The 16,903-nt window shown below is 42.7% G+C and overlaps 1 non-coding gene across 1 annotated transcript; it reads left to right on the top strand.

Moving 5' to 3' along the window:
- The first annotated feature begins 1,306 nt into the window (after nucleotides 1-1,306).
- On the top strand, nucleotides 1,307-1,470 carry LOC142428385 (U1 spliceosomal RNA). Its single transcript, XR_012780297.1, has one exon. It is a non-coding gene; the product is annotated as a U1 spliceosomal RNA (small nuclear RNA).
- The last annotated feature ends 15,433 nt before the right edge of the window (nucleotides 1,471-16,903 follow it).

Below are 16,903 nucleotides of genomic sequence, written 5' to 3'. Positions count from 1 at the left end.
AACAAAAACAAACCACAGACAAAGAACAAAACAAAACACTTCACAAAAGAAAGGCTTGTAGTTAGTTCAGAGATCATTTGCTGGCCCTTAGGAGCGTTTTCCAGTCCAGTCTGTTGGGGCAGCACACCCTGGTCCCAAAGTCCACTTTCAGCATTCCCTGGGGACCTTGCCACTCCATTCCCTTGCTGTTCCGCTGCAGTCCCCCAGTGCTTTGCCTCGGTGTGGTGGGATCAGGTCTGGTGTAATTCTCACACGGTGTCTCCGGTGCTGTCCCCTGTATCGCCCTTAGTCACTGAGTGGCATCATTTCTCATAGTGGGGCCAGCCATGTTGTTCTCTCTGTGGACTGGCTGCTCTACTCAGGAACATCCTCCTCATGGCCTGGTGGGCCAGGCTGTGTTCCACTCTCTCCTCCTGCCCCTTCATCTGCTCCCATGTGCTCTGATCAGATATGTCCATCTCCCAGAGCTGCAGAGTCAATGTAGTCCTTTGGAACAAATTTTTTTTGGGGGAGGGCAGGAATCCACTTCATTTATGGTGCTGGGGCCAGCTTCCCAGATGTCTCCACTGGTTTCCTAATCCACGCCTGGATATTGCATTCACACCTTGCGGCACTTGGTTGAAGTCTGGTCCCACTTTTCCTGTGGAGATATAAACAATACCCTCCCCTTGGGTGGATTAGTGCCCCATGCCCCCACTACCTTTCTCTTCCTTATATTCATCCTTTTGTTTTCCTTTCCCCCCTCCTCCACCATGGTCTACCATGTGCATGCCTGGTTTTGGTCTGGTCTCTACCATACTACACAGTCTTTGCCTCAAAAATGTTTGTATACAGTAGCTTTTTCCCCTATGCCACTTTTGCTTTTTAAAAAAATTTTTTATTCTTACCTCAGCGGGCTTATGTTGTACTTAAAAAAAAAAAACTACAGGTATCAGCCTCCTACCACCTCCCCCTCCCTGATTGCTTAATCAAAAGAGTTAACAGAAAATTCACCTTTGAATATCCCCATATTTCTTATTCATAAAATCAAAACATGACTAAGTGATTATAAAAGGAGAAAAAGTAAAACTTAAGCACATATGGGTGTTTTTAGGTATGTATTATTTAGTTTGTTTCAAACTAGCAACCATCTTTAGGCACAAGGATTTATAATTCACCGTAGTCCAAGTTACATGGGACATAGAAAAAACATTCAGATGTATTGAAAATGACATGCTGTGTGGGTTTTTGGTTAAGACCAACAACAGCAAATTAGAATAATAAATTCTATCTTGACAAAGAGTTTAGATAATTTTCAGATACATGAATACTTACCTGGCAGGGGAGATACCATGATCACGAAGGTGGTTTTCCCAGGGCGAGGCTTATCCATTACACTCCGAATGTGCTGACCCTTGCGATTTCCCCAAATGTGGGAAACTCGACTGCATAATTTGTGGTAGTGGGGGACTGCGATCACGCTCTCCCCTGTTATTAAAAAAAAGAAAAGGAAAAAAAAGTTCAGATACATGATCTCTGTATTAGCATTATCTGCATGGACTGCGTTTAGAAGAAACACATCATTAGAAAGATCTAGTATCTTTATTTTTAAAGTTATATGTTTTATTCCTGAATTACGAAGTAACATTGGTCAAAGATACAAAATGTTCTTCGTTCTCAGAGTCCTACTGCTATTGTCATTGGAAACAGCTCTTTAAACGATTCTTACTAGATTTTAGATTGACCAATAAGCCCCAAAACTATTGTGCCCTCCACTTGCATTGCTGGTGGAACTTTCAGCAAACTATCCTCGTCAGGCTTCTTTCAAGGTGTTTGATGTGGTTTTCTGCCACTGTATGCCTGGGGAATAAATATCAGCCTATGAAATCAGTAAGGTTAATATAGAAAGGAAAGAAACACAGGATAAATAAAACACTATTTAAAAGTCAAACAAAACTTTAATAACGTGTTATATAGTCATGACACTTAAAGCAACCTGGTACAATGGTATATATGAATAGCAGTGGATTAGAATTGATAACCTAGATATACAACCAGGTACGTATAGACAACCTAATCTTTGATAAAGGACTAAAACACATTAAGTGGAGAGGAGATATCCTTTTCAACAAATGATGTTGGAAAAATTGGATTTCCACCTGCAAAAGAATGGAATAAAGTCCATACCTCATGCCACATACAAAAATGAACGCATGATAAATCCAATACCTACATATAAACCCTAGACCATACATCCAGACAATAAAAATTTAGGGACAAATTTGAGGGCAGTTATACAAGATATAAACACACTATGGCCATAATAAAAATATTCACATTATAGAAGACAAAATAAAGAACTGGGAGCTACTAAAAATACATTAATGCACATCAAAAGCCTTCTTCTATAAATCCCTGAGGACCAATAATGAGAGTAGCCATACCAGGAGGGGAAGGGGATGGTGGAGTAGAAAGGGGGAATCGAACACAATGATCTACATATAATCCTCTCCCTGGGGGTCGGACAACAGAAAAGTGGGTGAAGGGAGACATCTGGCAGTTTAAGATATGACAAAACAAGAATAACCTATAAATTATCAAGGGTTCGTGAGGGAGGGACAGTGAAATAGAGGAAAATGAGATGATAACAAGGGCTCAAGTAGAAAGAAATGTTTTGAGAATGATGATGGCAACAAATGTACAAATGTGCTTCACACAATGATGTATAGATTGGGATAAGAGTTGTACGAGCCCACAATAATATGACTAAAAAAACCAAAACAACTTCACAAAGAACACTAGGATACAGTTAATTCACACTTCCTAACTTGTGTATGTCTGCATGAATGCCTGATTGCAAGTCTCACTCTCTATTATTTCATTCTAGTCCATTAGGCTAAATAACCGCTTCTTGACTTTTTATAATAAAGCTTACATTTTAAATATATTTAAGAATGAAATATAAGAGAATCATAGAATAATTAATGCTTTTGGTATTGTTCTTTGACAGGTGTGGCTTTGACGGGTGACCAGCTATTCCTCACCTCTCTTGACTTTCATTATAACTAAGAATTTCCCCTGTGTGACTGATTTTTAGTGGAATTTTCTCAAAGAACAGGTCCAGTCAATCCCGAAGGATCTAGGTTGCTGACTCCTACCTTTGAGTGACTCATGGTCTCAAGTCTAACATTTCCACATAAAAGAGCTTGTTCCCCTTTAATACAGAAAAGAGTGACTTCTACTCACATTGGTAGAGTCATGGTGAACTACAACCCAGAAAAGCAGGGAATAGACTTCCAGCAAGATGGCGATGGTGTAACACATACCAGAGGGACTCCACAGGGAAATTCAACACTGTTGGAATGCAGAAGGAATATCATAAAGATAAGTAGGCACAGACCGATGGGGTTTTGAGGGGCTGGGGTCTTTTGGCTTACCTCAGTGGAGGTCGCTGGGGCTTCACCTTGGTCCCGCCACTGTCTCTGCTGGAGCCGGGACCATGTGGAGCCTGTAGGGGGGCTTGGTCTCAACACAGCCACAGTTTTTCACCACCAGCCTCAGGGCAGGGACTAAACCCATGGGGCTCCTCTCTGTCACCCCTAGATCTTGGAGGGCTGCACAGGGAGGGGGCCTCTTCTCAACACAGCCACAGCTTGCCGCATGCTGCCGCAGAGCAGGGACTAAACCCTGCAGCTCCACACTGGCAGGGATCTAACTCAGCTACATTGTTGCTTTGTTTCCATCTCTTCACTATATCCCCTCCCCCTGCTCCCATGCATCCAGAGCTTGCTTGTTAACTTTTTTCCTCCTCTTTGCCTCTTTCTTGGTCACTCACAAGCTATTGCTAACCTCCAGACCACTTCCCTTAGCCTAGGGCATTTACACCTGTGCCACACCCAGCTAGGTGAGCTCCACCCTGTGTAGCTAGGAAGGCTGGGAAAAGGCCTGCTGACCCCCACAAGGGGATACTCTGCTCAACTTATTTTTTTCTGCTCAACTTCTTCCTGGGGAATTCCTGCCTGTGTGCCTGGGGTCACAAATTAAAAGAGGGAGCAGATTTCAACCCGATGCTGCAAGATGTGAATCCAACATGCCCGCCTGGAGTGAGAAATCAGTGAAGAGGTCTGGGGGGCCGGCCCCAACCCCAACTACTAATGGGACATTTGCCCCTCCCCTCAGAAGAATTTATATCAAAGGATGACACTGAATCTACAGTTCTGGAAGAGGGACATATCTGATCGGAGCACATGGGAGCAGATGGAGGGGGAAGAGGAGAGAGTGGAGCACATCATGGCCCACCAGGCCAGGAGGTCGATGTTCCCAAATAGAACAGCCAGTCGACAGAGAGGACCACATGGCCAGCCCCACTATGAGGCATGACGTCCCTCACTGACCCATAGCCCTACAGGTGACAACACCAGAGATACAGCGAAGTAATTGCAACCAATTGGATCCCGCCACACCGAGGAAAAACATTAAGGGGTGTAACAGAACAGCAAGGGAATGGAGCAGCAAGGTCCCCAGGGAATGCTGAAGGTGGACTTTGGGCCCAGGGCATGGTGCCCCAAAAGACTGGACTGTAAAACACTCCTAAAGGCTAACAAACAATCCTGGAACTAACTACAAGCTTTTCTTTCTTGCATTTTGTTTTTGTCATTGGTTTGTTGTTTTGTTGTATACTGTTGCTTGGTTGTGCTCTGTCTTGTTTTTGTGAAAGTTACTATCTAAGCAGGTCTGTCTAAATAAGATAGGCTGGATGAACAATTGCAGGAGAAAACAAAGGGACCGATAGTTACGAGGGGACATGGAAGAAGGGGAGGTGGGGGGGGAAGGTAGTGGTATTAATAAACCCAGGTACAAGGGAACAACAAGCTATCCAAATCTGTGGTAAGGAGGGTGAAGGGGATCTGGTAGGCTGGGACCAAGGGTAATGTAACTAAGAGGAATGGCTGAAATTCTGGGTGGGACAGCATGATAGTGGGACAGGAGGGAAGTCAAAGGAAACAGAGGAAGTGCTGGGAGGCAGAGGGCATTTATAGAGGTCTAGGTAAAGGCATGTACATATGCGAAAATATTTATACATGAGGATGGGGAAATAGATCTATGTGCCATATTTATAGGTTTAGTATTAAGGTAGCAGAAGGACATTGGGCCTCCACTCAAGTACACCCTCAATGCAAGAATACTTTCTTCTATTAAATTGGCATTCTATGATGCTCACGTTCCTGGCACAACCACTGAAGACAAAGTGGATAAACAACTAAATATGGGGAAGAAAGCTGATGGTGCCCAGCTTTCAAAAGAGATAGTGTCTGGTGTCTTAAGGACTTGAAGGTAAACAAGCGACCTTCTGGGTCAGAAGCAATAAAGTGCACATTGTAGAAGCACACCAGCCTGTGTGATCAGGAGGTGCTTAAGGCATCAGTTATCAGGCTTCAAAGAAAAAAAATCATATTGTATTCTCACCTCCCTGACATAGTTGCTGAAGACAAATTGGTGCATAAGCAAATGTGGTAAAGAAAGATGATGGTGCCTGGCTATCAAAAGATATAGCATCTGGGGTCTTAAAGGCTTGGAGGTAAACAAGAGGCCACCTAGCTCAGAAGCAACAAAGCCGACATGAAGGAAGCACACCAGCCTGTGAGACCACAAGGTGTCAAGGGATCAGGTATCATCAGAACAAAAATATCTCACCATAGTGAATGAGCGGGGGAGTGTGGAATGGAGACCCAAAGCACATTTGTAGGCCACTGGACATTCCCTTACAGAAGGGTTTTGGGGAGGAGATGAACCAGTCAGGGTGTGATGTAGCAACGATGAAATATACAACTTTCCTCTAGTTCCTAAATGCTTCCTCCCCTCACCCCACGCCCACTGTCATGATCCGAATCCTACCTTGCAAGTCTGACTAGACCAGATGATGTACACTGGTACAGATGGGAACTGGAAACACAAGGAAGCCAGGTGGATGATGCTCTCAGGACCAGTGGCATGAGTGGAGATACTTGTAGGGCAAAAGGAGGGTGGATTGGAAAGGGGAAACCTATTTCAAGGATCTATATGTGACCTCCTCCCTGGGGGACAGACAACATAAAAGTGGGTGAAGGGAGACATCAAACAGGCCAAGATATGACAAAATAATTATTTATAAATTATCAAGGGCTCATGAGGGAGGGGGGACTGGAGAGGGAGGGGGAGAAAAAGAGGACCTGATGCAAACGGCTAAAGTGGAGAGCAAATGCTTTGAAAATGATGAGGGCAAAGAATGTACAAATATGCTTTACACAATTGATGTTATATATGGATTTTGATAGGAGTTGTATGAACCCCTAATAAAATGATTTTTAAAACAATGAGCTGAGACTAAGGGCTCAAGTAGAAAGCAAACGTTTTGAGAATGATGATGACAACGAGTGTACAAATGTGCTTGATACATGGATGTAGATAAAGAGTGTGATAAGAGTTGTATGAGCCCCCAATTAAATGATTGGGGGAGGAAGCAGGGAAGAGTTACATAAGGACAGACATTGACCTCTGGTACAGTGATCGTCCTGCACGGCGTTGACAGAATACCTGCTTTGATCTTCTTTGACAATATGTTGCTGACCTTGCTTGCTTGATTCTGTGAGAACACCTGTCTGATCTTCCTTGAAAGATGTCACTGATCAACCTTGCAAGCTCCTGAGAGAAGAGCTGCTCTGATCTGCCTTGCAAGATTTTGCTGATCTACCTTGTAAGATGCTGGGAGACCTGCCCAGATCTTCCTTGAAGGATGTCCTTGATGTGCCTGGCAAGATGGCGATAGACCTACTAGGGTCTTCCTTGTAAGATGTAGCTAATCTTCCTTGCAAGATGCTGGGAAAATCTGCACTGATCTATCTTGCAAGCTGTCACTGATATTCTTTAAAAAGTGTTGACAGAAGACCTACTCTGATCTTCTCTGATGTGCCTTGCAAGATGCTAACAGAAGCCCTGCCACGATCTTCAATGCAAGTTATGAGAGAAGACCTGCTCTGATCTGCCTTGCAAAATTTTGCTGATCTTCCTCTCAAGATGCTTCTGATGTGCCTTTCAAGATGGTGACAGAAGACCTGCCCAGATCTTTCTTGCAAGTTGTCACTGATCTGCCATGCAAGATGCTGACAGAAGACCTGCTCTGATCTTCCTTTAAAGGTATCCCTGGTCTTCCTTAAAAGATGCTTAGAGACCTTATCTGATCTTCCTTTCAACATGCTGCGAACTGCCTTGCAAGATGCTGATTGAAGACCTGCTCTGGCCTTCCTTGCAAGATGTCCCTGGACTTCCTTTAAAGGTGCTGAGAGAAGAGCTGCTCTAATCTTCTGGCGAGATGCTTCTGGTGACCCTTGAAATATGGTGATTGGCCCCTAATAAAATGTTTAAAAAAAATAAAAGAAAGATGGTGATTGAAGACCTGCTCTGGTCTTCCTTTGCCAAGATGTTGCTGATCTTCCTTGCAAGATGCTGTTAGAAGATCTGGTCTTATCTTCCTTCCAAGACGTCGCTGATATGCTTTGCAAGATAGAAAACCTGTTGTGATCTTCCTTGAAAGATGCTGATGATCTTCCTTGGAAGATGCTGATTAAAGAACTGCTCTGATGTTCCTTGCCAAAATACCGCTGTTTTTCCTTAGAAGATGCATACAGAAGACCTGCTCTGATCTGACTTGAAAGATACCGCTGATCTTCTTTAAAAGGAGCTGAGAGAAGACCTGCTCTGATTTTCTTGCAAGATGCTTCTGATGAAAGAAGACCTGCTCTCTGATCTGCCTTCCAGGTATCCTTGGTCTTGCTTAAAAGGTGCTAAGACCTGTTCTGGTCTTCTTGCAAGATACTTCTAATCTGCCTTGCAAGATGGTGATTAGAAAATCTGTTCTGGTCTGACTTGAAATACGTTGATCTGCTTTGCAATATAGAAGACCTGCTCTGATCGTCCTTGCAAGATGTTGCTGATATTCTTTGGAAGATGCTGATGGAAGACCTGCTGTGGTCTTCTTTGCTAAGATGTCTCTGATCTTCCTTGCAAGATGTTGTGAGAAGACCTGATCTAATCTTCCTTCCAAAATGTTGCTGATATTCCTTGCAAGATGTCGCTGATCTGCTTTGCAAGAGAGAACACCTGCTCTGATATCCCTTGTAAGTGAAATGCTGATCATCTTTGCAAGATGCTGAGGACAGTCTGTTAGAAATGTTCCGCTGTGCACATGCACATCTACTTACAAGGTGTTTGATCCCAGGTCTAGCCTCAGCAGGCCAATGAGTGGGTCAAATATTCTCCCTCTTCCTCTCTGGCAACTTTTGGGAAGATATGGGTTGGGTTCACTTCTCTTTTCTCCATTCTTATGTTTCGAAAGGTTTGTAGGAAAAATAGGACTTTTATCTGTATTTCATAATTGTTGGGAGCCATCCCAGCCATGCTGTCTAGCAAAGGTACAGCCTGGTGGAAGAAGCTTCTGCAGAGGAGAGGTTCTCAGAGAGGGTTTCCAACATCCCTCAAATATTTGCTGCTGTTAAATCCACTCTTGAGAATTTTGTGCATTGTCATGTTTACCGCACCTGGAACCAATGCGAGGGCAGTCTTGAGAAGTATGAATGAAATTAGATCTAAAACTTGCTTCAATATGATGGTGCTTTCCTCACCTGAGGCATTGAGAGGCTTACACAACAAGGCATCTTTGGGAATTCTGAGAAAGATATGTGGGAATTGAGTGAGGAAGAAACCCAAAAGTTGAGGTTAGAGGAGAAATAAAACCCATCCAAAAAACCCTGGATTCCATCCAGAATAGGTAGTGGGGGACTCTTTTGCCCTCCGTGATATAGAGGACCAACTGATGACCCTATATCTTGGACAGGGGCTTAGATAGAAGGAGAAAGAATGGTTAACATTAATAGGAAACACATAAAAGGGGAAATATTAAGTATTTGGCAAAGAATCAGATGGTTTGGCTCTTTGGTGCCTCAGGAGTATAAAAAACAAAAGAAACATAGGTAGACAATGAAACAGTTACCATGGGAAAGTTTATAAAGCAAAATATGTAACACTGAGAAGCATTTAACTATGTTTTTAGATATTAGGCTTTGAAGTAGTACATGAGGTAGATTCATTGTTAGCCAACCAGGAAAGGAATATTGTGCAAAAATGATAGGGCAGTGAGTAGGATATGAGTCTAACCAAATTTTCTGAACACCTCAATCAAAAATAGTATGTGACTTATAAGACAAGCAGTACAGAAAGAACCAGGAAGATGACAGAAAGTGATAGAAAAAAGTACAGACCTCATAATGGTCTTTTATCAGGTTTCAGTAGAAACAATAATGGTGATACTGGAATTAATCATAAAGCATTGCTTTTATGTAGTGTTCTGCAAAACTTTTTATGCTATAAGTACAGCTGTTTGGAAGAACACAGCAGAGAATACTTCCACCATAACATCTCTCATGTCTGTCTTGTCTGTGTTCGCCGACTCCACACCTCCTTGAAGTATCTAGTTTAATCCTCCCGGAGCTGGACTCCGTCACATAATTGTACATCAAGACTTTGGCATATGCAGCACGACTTGCCTGTAGAGTCATAGTCGTTGAGGGTCCTGAATTTGTGTGTATGTGTGTGTGTGTGTGTGTGTGTGTGTGTGTGTGTGTGTGTGTGTGTGTACATCATACACACCTGTTTGTGTAGGGTGGGTTTTACCAAACACCTCAGGGGTCAGTCGATCAGTAGTCTAGGTCAGGCAAACACTGGTATCTTCTCATGTGCCTATTTATGTATGTTTGTCAAACTCACCCTGCTTGTAGGAGCTCTGCATGCTGTTGAACAGCTCTGGCTCCTCGCTGGCTAAAAATTTCACCTCTTCCTACTGTGGAATAGAGTCATAGTCGTTGAGGGTCCTGAATTTGTGTGTATGTGTGTGTGTGTGTGTGTGTACATCATACACACCTGTTTGTGTAGGGTGGGTTTTACCAAACACCTCAGGGGTCAGTCGATCAGTAGTCTAGGTCAGGCAAACACTGGTATCTTCTCATGTGCCTATTTATGTATGTTTGTCAAACTCACCCTGCTTGTAGGAGCTCTGCATGCTGTTGAACAGCTCTGGCTCCTCGCTGGCTAACAATTTCACCTCTTCCTACTGTGGAATAGTTCTCGATACCAGTTTTCATTTCTCAAATGGATAATTGTATTATGAATTTTAAAATTGGATATTTATATTGAAGAATATAATTTAAAGATACTGGCAGATGATTTTGTCAGTCACACATAAATGGTGACATATGTGTGTCTATGTGTAAGTGTAAGTATGAAATTTAAAAAGACAGATGAGTCAGAACCAGGCAGGGCCTAACCCACAGGCAGACACACAAACTCAGGTGGTGCGACAAAACATAGTAAAACCTGAGGGTGGGCACAACATGCTGATAATACAGACTTAGAAGCTACAGCTGCATGTGATGACATGCCAAGCGACTTAACATGGTACTCTCTAAAAAATGTTCTCAGCACCACATCCTAACCCACAACTGATAGGATCTTCCTTGTGAGATGGGATCAATCAGATCTGCCTTTCCTTGAAAATGCCACTGATGTTCTCTGCAAGATGTTGATAGAAGACCTGCTCTGATATTCCTTGACAATATGTTGTTGACCTTGCTTGCAAGATTCTGTGAGACCATCTGCCCTGATCTTCCTCGAAAGATGTCGCTGATCATCTTTGCAAGCTGCTGAGAGAAGACCTGCTCTGATCTGCCTTGCAAGATTTTGCTGATCTATCTCGAAAGATGCTGAAAGAAGAACTGCCCTGAATTTTCTTGAAAGATGTCCTTGATCTGCCTGGCAAGCTTGTGATAGAAGACCTGCTAGGGTCTTCCTTGTAAGATATCGCTAATCTTCCTTGCAAGATGCTGGGAAAACCTGCTCTGATCTGTCTCGCAAGCTGTCGTTGATATTCTTTAAAAGGTGTTGACAAAAGATCTACTCTGATCTTCCCTGATGTGCCTTGCAAGATTCTCACAGAAGACCTGCCATGACCTTCCTTGCAAGATGTTGCAGATCTTCCTTGCAAGATATCCCTGGTTTCCTTTTAAAATGCTAAGAAAAGACTTGCTCTGATCTTCCTTTCAAGATCCTTCTGATTTGCCTTGCAAGATGCTGACAGAAGACAGGCTCTGATCTTCCTTGCAAGATGCTGCTGATCTTCCTTGGAAGATGCAGACTGGAGACCTGGTCTGGTCTTCCTTGCCAAGATGTCGCTGATCTTCCTTGAAAGATCCTGTGAGAAGACCTGGTCTTTTTTTACCTTCCAAGATGTTGCTGATCTTCCTTTGAAGATGCTGATAGAAGTCCTGCTCTAATCATCCTTGCAAGAATGTCGCTGACGTGACTGGCAAAATAGAACACCTGCTCTGATCTCCCTAGTAAGTGAACTGCTGATCATCCTTGCAAGATGCTGAGGGCAACCTGGTGGAGATGTTCCAATGTGCGCATGCACCTCCACTCACAGCAGGTATGAGCCCAGGTCTCGTGTCAGCAGGCCCACAGGTAGGTTGAATGTGTGTGTTTCTGTAGGGTGGGTTTTACCAAACACCTTAAGGTCAGTCGACCAGTGGTCTAGATCAGGCAAACACTGGTGTTTACTCATGTGACTATTTATGTATATTTGTCAAACTCACCCTGCTTGTAGCTCTGTATGCTGTCAATCAGCAGTGCCTCCTCTCTGGCTAACAACTTTACCTCCTCATACTGTGGAATAGTTCTGGGTGATGGTTTAATTTCTCAAATGTGTCACTTTTAAAAATATGAACTTTAAAATCAGATTTATATATTGAACAATGTAATTTTAAAATACTGGCAGATGATCTTGCTGGGCTTACATAAATGGTAACTGTGTGAGTGTGTGTGTTTGTGTGTGAGTATATGGTGTGAACAAGGAAAAGACAGATGAGTCACGACCAGGCAGTGCCTAACCCACAGGCAGACACACAAACTCAGGTAGTGCGACAAAACATAGTAAAATCTGATGGTAGGCAAAACATGCTGATAATACAGACCTAGAAACAGCGGCTGCATGAGATGACATGCAAAGCAACTTAACACAGTACTCTCTGAAAAATGTTGCCAGCACCACTCCCTAAGCCACGAGTGATAGGATCTTCCTTGTGAGATGGGATCAATCGGATCTGCCCTTCCTTGAAAATGCCACTGATCTTCCCTGCAAGATGCTGAGAGAAGACCTGCCCTGATCTTCCTTGCAAGATGCTTCCTTTTCTGCCTTGCAAGATGCTTATAGAAGACCTGCTCTGATTTTCCATGCAAGATTTTGTTGATCTTCCTTGCTAGATGCTAATACAAGACCTGTTTTGATCTTCGGTGCAAGAGATCCCTGGTCTTCCTTAAAAGGTGCTGAGAGAAAACCTTGTCTGATCTTCCTTGCAAGATGCTTCCTTTTCTGCCTTGCAAGATGCTTATAGAAGACCTGCTCTGATTTTCCATGCAAGATTTTGTTGATCTTCCTTGCTAGATGCTAATACAAGACCTGTTTTGATCTTCGGTGCAAGAGATCCCTGGTCTTCCTTAAAAGGTGCTGAGAGAAAACCTGGTCTGATCTTCTTTGCAAGATGCTTCTGATCTGTCTTGCAAGATGGTGACAGAAGACCTGCTCTGATCTTCCTTGCAAGATATCCCAGATCTTCCTTAAAGGGTGCTGGAAGAAGACCTGCTCTTATCTGCCTTGGAAAATGTCGGTGATATTCTTTGGAAGATGAAGGCAGAAGACCTGCTCTGATCTTCCTTGCAAGATATCCCTGGTTTCCTTAAAAGGGGCTGAGAGAAGATCTTCTTGCAAGATGTTTCCAATGTGCCTTGCAAGATGGTGATTGAAGACCTACTCTTCTCTAGCTTGCCAAGAAGTCGCTGAACTTCCTTGCAAGATGCTGTGAGAAGACCTGGTCTTCTCTTCCTTCCAAGATGTTGCTGATTTTCCTTGGAAGATGCTGATAGAAGACCTGCTCTGATTATCCTCGCAAGATGTTGCAGATCTGCTTGGCAAGATAGAACACGTGATCTGATCTACCTTTTAAGTGACTGCTGATCATCCTTGCCAGATGCTGAGGACAACCTGTTGGAGTTGTTCCGATATGCACATGCACCTCTGCTCCCAGTGGGTGTGAGCCCAGAACTGGCCTCAGCAGGCCCACAGGTAGGTCAAATAATTTTCCCTCCTCCTCTCTGGCAAAGTTTTGGATAGATATGGGTTGGGTTCACTTCTATTTTTTCTATTCTTATGACTGTTTCAAAAGATTTGCATGAAAAATAGGACTTTTATCTGTATTTCATAAATGTACATCAAGATCCTGGCATATGTAGCCCACCGCACCTGTACAGAGGCATAGTTATTGAGGGCCCCTGAGTGTGTGTGTGTGTGTGTGTATGTGTATGTGTGTTTGCACATCATACACGCCTGTTTGTGAAGGGTGGGATTTACTAAACACCTCGGGGGTCAGTCGAACCGTGGTCTAGATCAAGCAAACCCTGTGGTACCTTCTTATGTGCCTATTTATGTATGTTTGTTGAACTCTCCCTGCTCACAGGAGCTCTACATGGTGTCAACCAGCTCTGGCTCCTCTCTGGCTAACAACTTACCTCCTCCTACTGTGGTATAGTTCTGTGTGCTGATTTCATTTCTTAAATGTGTAGTTTTTTATTATGAATTTAAAAATCAGGAAATTATATTGAAGAATGTATTTTAACGATACTGGCAGATGATCTTTTTGGGCTTGCATAAATGATGATGTGTGTGTGTCTGTGAGTGTGAGTGTAAGGTATGAAATTGAAAAAGACAGATGAGTCACAACCAGGGAGTTCCTAATCCACAGGCAGACACACAAACTCAATTGGTGCGGCAAAACATAGCAAAATTTAATGGTAGGCACAACATGCTGATAATACAGACTTAGAAACAGCAGCTGCGTGTGATGTCGTGCAAAGCGAATTAACACGGTCTCTCTGAAAAACTTTCCCAGCACCACTCCCTCACCCACAAGTGATAGGATATTTCTTGTGAGATAGAATCAATCGGACCTGCCCTTCCTTCAAAACACCACTGATCTTCCCTGCAAGGTGCTGATAGAAGATCTGCTCTGATTGTCCATGCAAGATGTCGCTGATGTTCCTTGCAAGATTCTGTGAGAACACCTGCTCTGATCTTCCTCAAAAGATGTTGCTGATCATCCTTACAAGCTGCTTAGAGAAGACCTGCTGAGGGATGAAATAGGGGAAATCACAACAGACCCCAATGAGATTAAAAGAATAATCACAAAGTATTATGAAAGACTGTATCTTAATGAATTAAAAAATGTGAATGACATGGACAAATAGGTGGAAAAACGATCCTTCCCTAGATTATCCCAAATAGAGTTCAAGAACCTCAAGAAACTTTCCCATAACAAAAGAAATAGATATGGTTATCAAGAATCTACCAACAAAAGAGGCCCCCCGACCAGAGAGCTTCACAAGGGAATTCTATCAAGCATTTAGTGAAGGGCTCTCACCGATCATCAACAAATTATTCCAGAGAATAGAAAAGGATGGCAAACTTGAAAACTTCCAAACTCATTCTACGAAGGCAGTCTAACTTTGATACCCAAATAGGGTAATAATCCCACGGGACTAGGGAAACTAACACTGAGGGAAATATGACTAGGACTATAATCCCTAACTTATAACAGAGGGAATTTGGAAAGCTAGTATTCCACGATAGGAAAGATACCACTTTGGTACATTAGAGATAAAGTCCGAGTACATTTTCCTACTTTCAATATCATTCCCACAGATGCTCCCCTAACAGCTATGCTGCCTTAAAGTGAGCACATGGTTGATCCTATCTCCCTATACAAATGGACATTCTTTTGTTACTCCTCCCATCAAGTAACCCATAACCCTCATACCTTCCTCCAATGCAGGAATTGTTTCCTCACCTGTGAGCTCAGGTACCTTAATGTGGTTACCACCCACATTGTGAATTATGTAACTACTGAATGTGCATGTTTTAAGGATACCTATAAATATCCCAAAACTATAAAGACTCACTCTCTCTTCTCCTACCGCCACATAAACCACCAAGAGGGGATGAGGTGAGCATGCTACTATAAAATGTGTCTGACCCCTTTATTTTACTCTCTCTCTTATCGTCTATAACTTTACTATAACCTTTACATATTATCACTGTACAATTGTGCCAATGGACCCTTTGGTTGTTAGAGGCTGGTTTCTTCTGACCAATGATGCCTAACATGGAGATGTAGGAAAATAATTCTTTTGAGTTATACCCTGTGTAACAATTGTACAACCTCTTCAGACAGAGAGGTTAAATCCGAGAAATTTCAGTATTTTTAGAATGACTGAGATATGGGTCAGGTGACGAGCAAAGATACAGAGTGCCATATCACTCTTAGCCACCTCTTAAATAAACAAAATGTAGTGCCAACAAATTAAAAAATAAAGGCATTTCTTCAAGTGGTAAAGAAATTTAAATCTTGTTTTCCAGAGTCAGGAGCCTTTGATATGGAGAGCAGGGACATGGTAGCTATTAACCTAAGAAACGTTCACAGGGAAGTACAGAGCATACCCATGTATGGCTTTTCCTTTTCGCATCATTAACACACAGCCTGACTCACAACACCCACAGAGAGTTCAAGAACATCATCACAGTTCAAGAACAACATCATCAAGATTTCAAGAAAGTGGTTTCTAGTTGTGGCCCAGCTCCTCTTCTGTAGTTAGCATGATTAAAGTCTTTGTCAGTCTGAACACAGGATCCCTGTTGACTGGAGAGCTTTGACAAAAAGCATGCATCTCTACTGCATAATTCTTATGGTATCAGATATTGTGGAATGAAGCAGTGCATGCACAAGATCTCAAAAATACTGAGGATGGAATAGATATTGGAATTCATCAGTTGCTAGGGGATAAGAATTATATCACAGTTGAGTCACAACTAGTTTTCTGGACAGGCATTCTCACAGGTACACTAGGTTTGCCCAAGGGACAGGGAGAAAATAGCACTATTAGGAGGCAGATGGCCCAATTACACTGCAGTGAATCAAAAAAATGATGAGCCTTATCTAGACTTTATCTCCAGATTGCAGGATGCGGTTTGCAAAAATGTGGCTGACTCAGGGGCTGCTGATAATCTCATTCTTATATTAGAATTTTAAAATTTGAACCCATCATGTCAATCTGTGATCCATCCATTCAAGGAACAGAGCTCACTCTGATTATTTCAGAATATGCAGGAACGTAGGAACAGATGAATACAGAAGTGATCTTTGGCAGCTCCCTTGGGAAATTACAACAGGCATAAGGGGAAATGCTTTATAGGTGGGGAAGAGGTAAATTTTAAAAGATAATGCCTGCAATTTTCATGAAGAAACAGGGCAACTCACAGCAGACAGGTACCGGGGAAAGAGGTGGGTTACAGAGAACCTGGACTATGCCCCATTGCAAAAGGGGAGATCATTGAATAAATCAATGTCACTCAAGAGCCAACAGTGAAGGAATCCAGTTGGTAAGCACTTCCCAATCTGGAACCCTCTAAGGGGGCATGCTCCAAGTCCCACCCAAGAGCCTGAGGGAATCTGTTGCTAATAAGCCAAGCAAGAAATGCACCAGAGTCCAGCCAGCTTTATCAGACAATCACACTGCTGGGTGAAGATTTTCGATAGATTTAAACAGCCAAGAGGAATTCCAGCTTGTTCAAGACATCCCGCCAGAAATTATTAAAACCACAATGTTGGGACTGCTAACTAAAGAAACCATAGGACTTTTATTTGGAAATAAAATAAGTATAATATATTACTACTTAGTAATATCTCGAGACAGTAAACAATTGCTCTGTCTTCTCTCACCTCCACATGGGCAA

The sequence above is a fragment of the Tenrec ecaudatus genome, chromosome 15 (assembly GCF_050624435.1).
Source record: "Tenrec ecaudatus isolate mTenEca1 chromosome 15, mTenEca1.hap1, whole genome shotgun sequence".
In the NCBI taxonomy this organism is placed as follows: Eukaryota; Metazoa; Chordata; class Mammalia; order Afrosoricida; family Tenrecidae; genus Tenrec; species Tenrec ecaudatus.
Note: the sequence above shows the minus strand (reverse complement) of the source record. Positions and strands in the feature narration are given on the sequence as shown.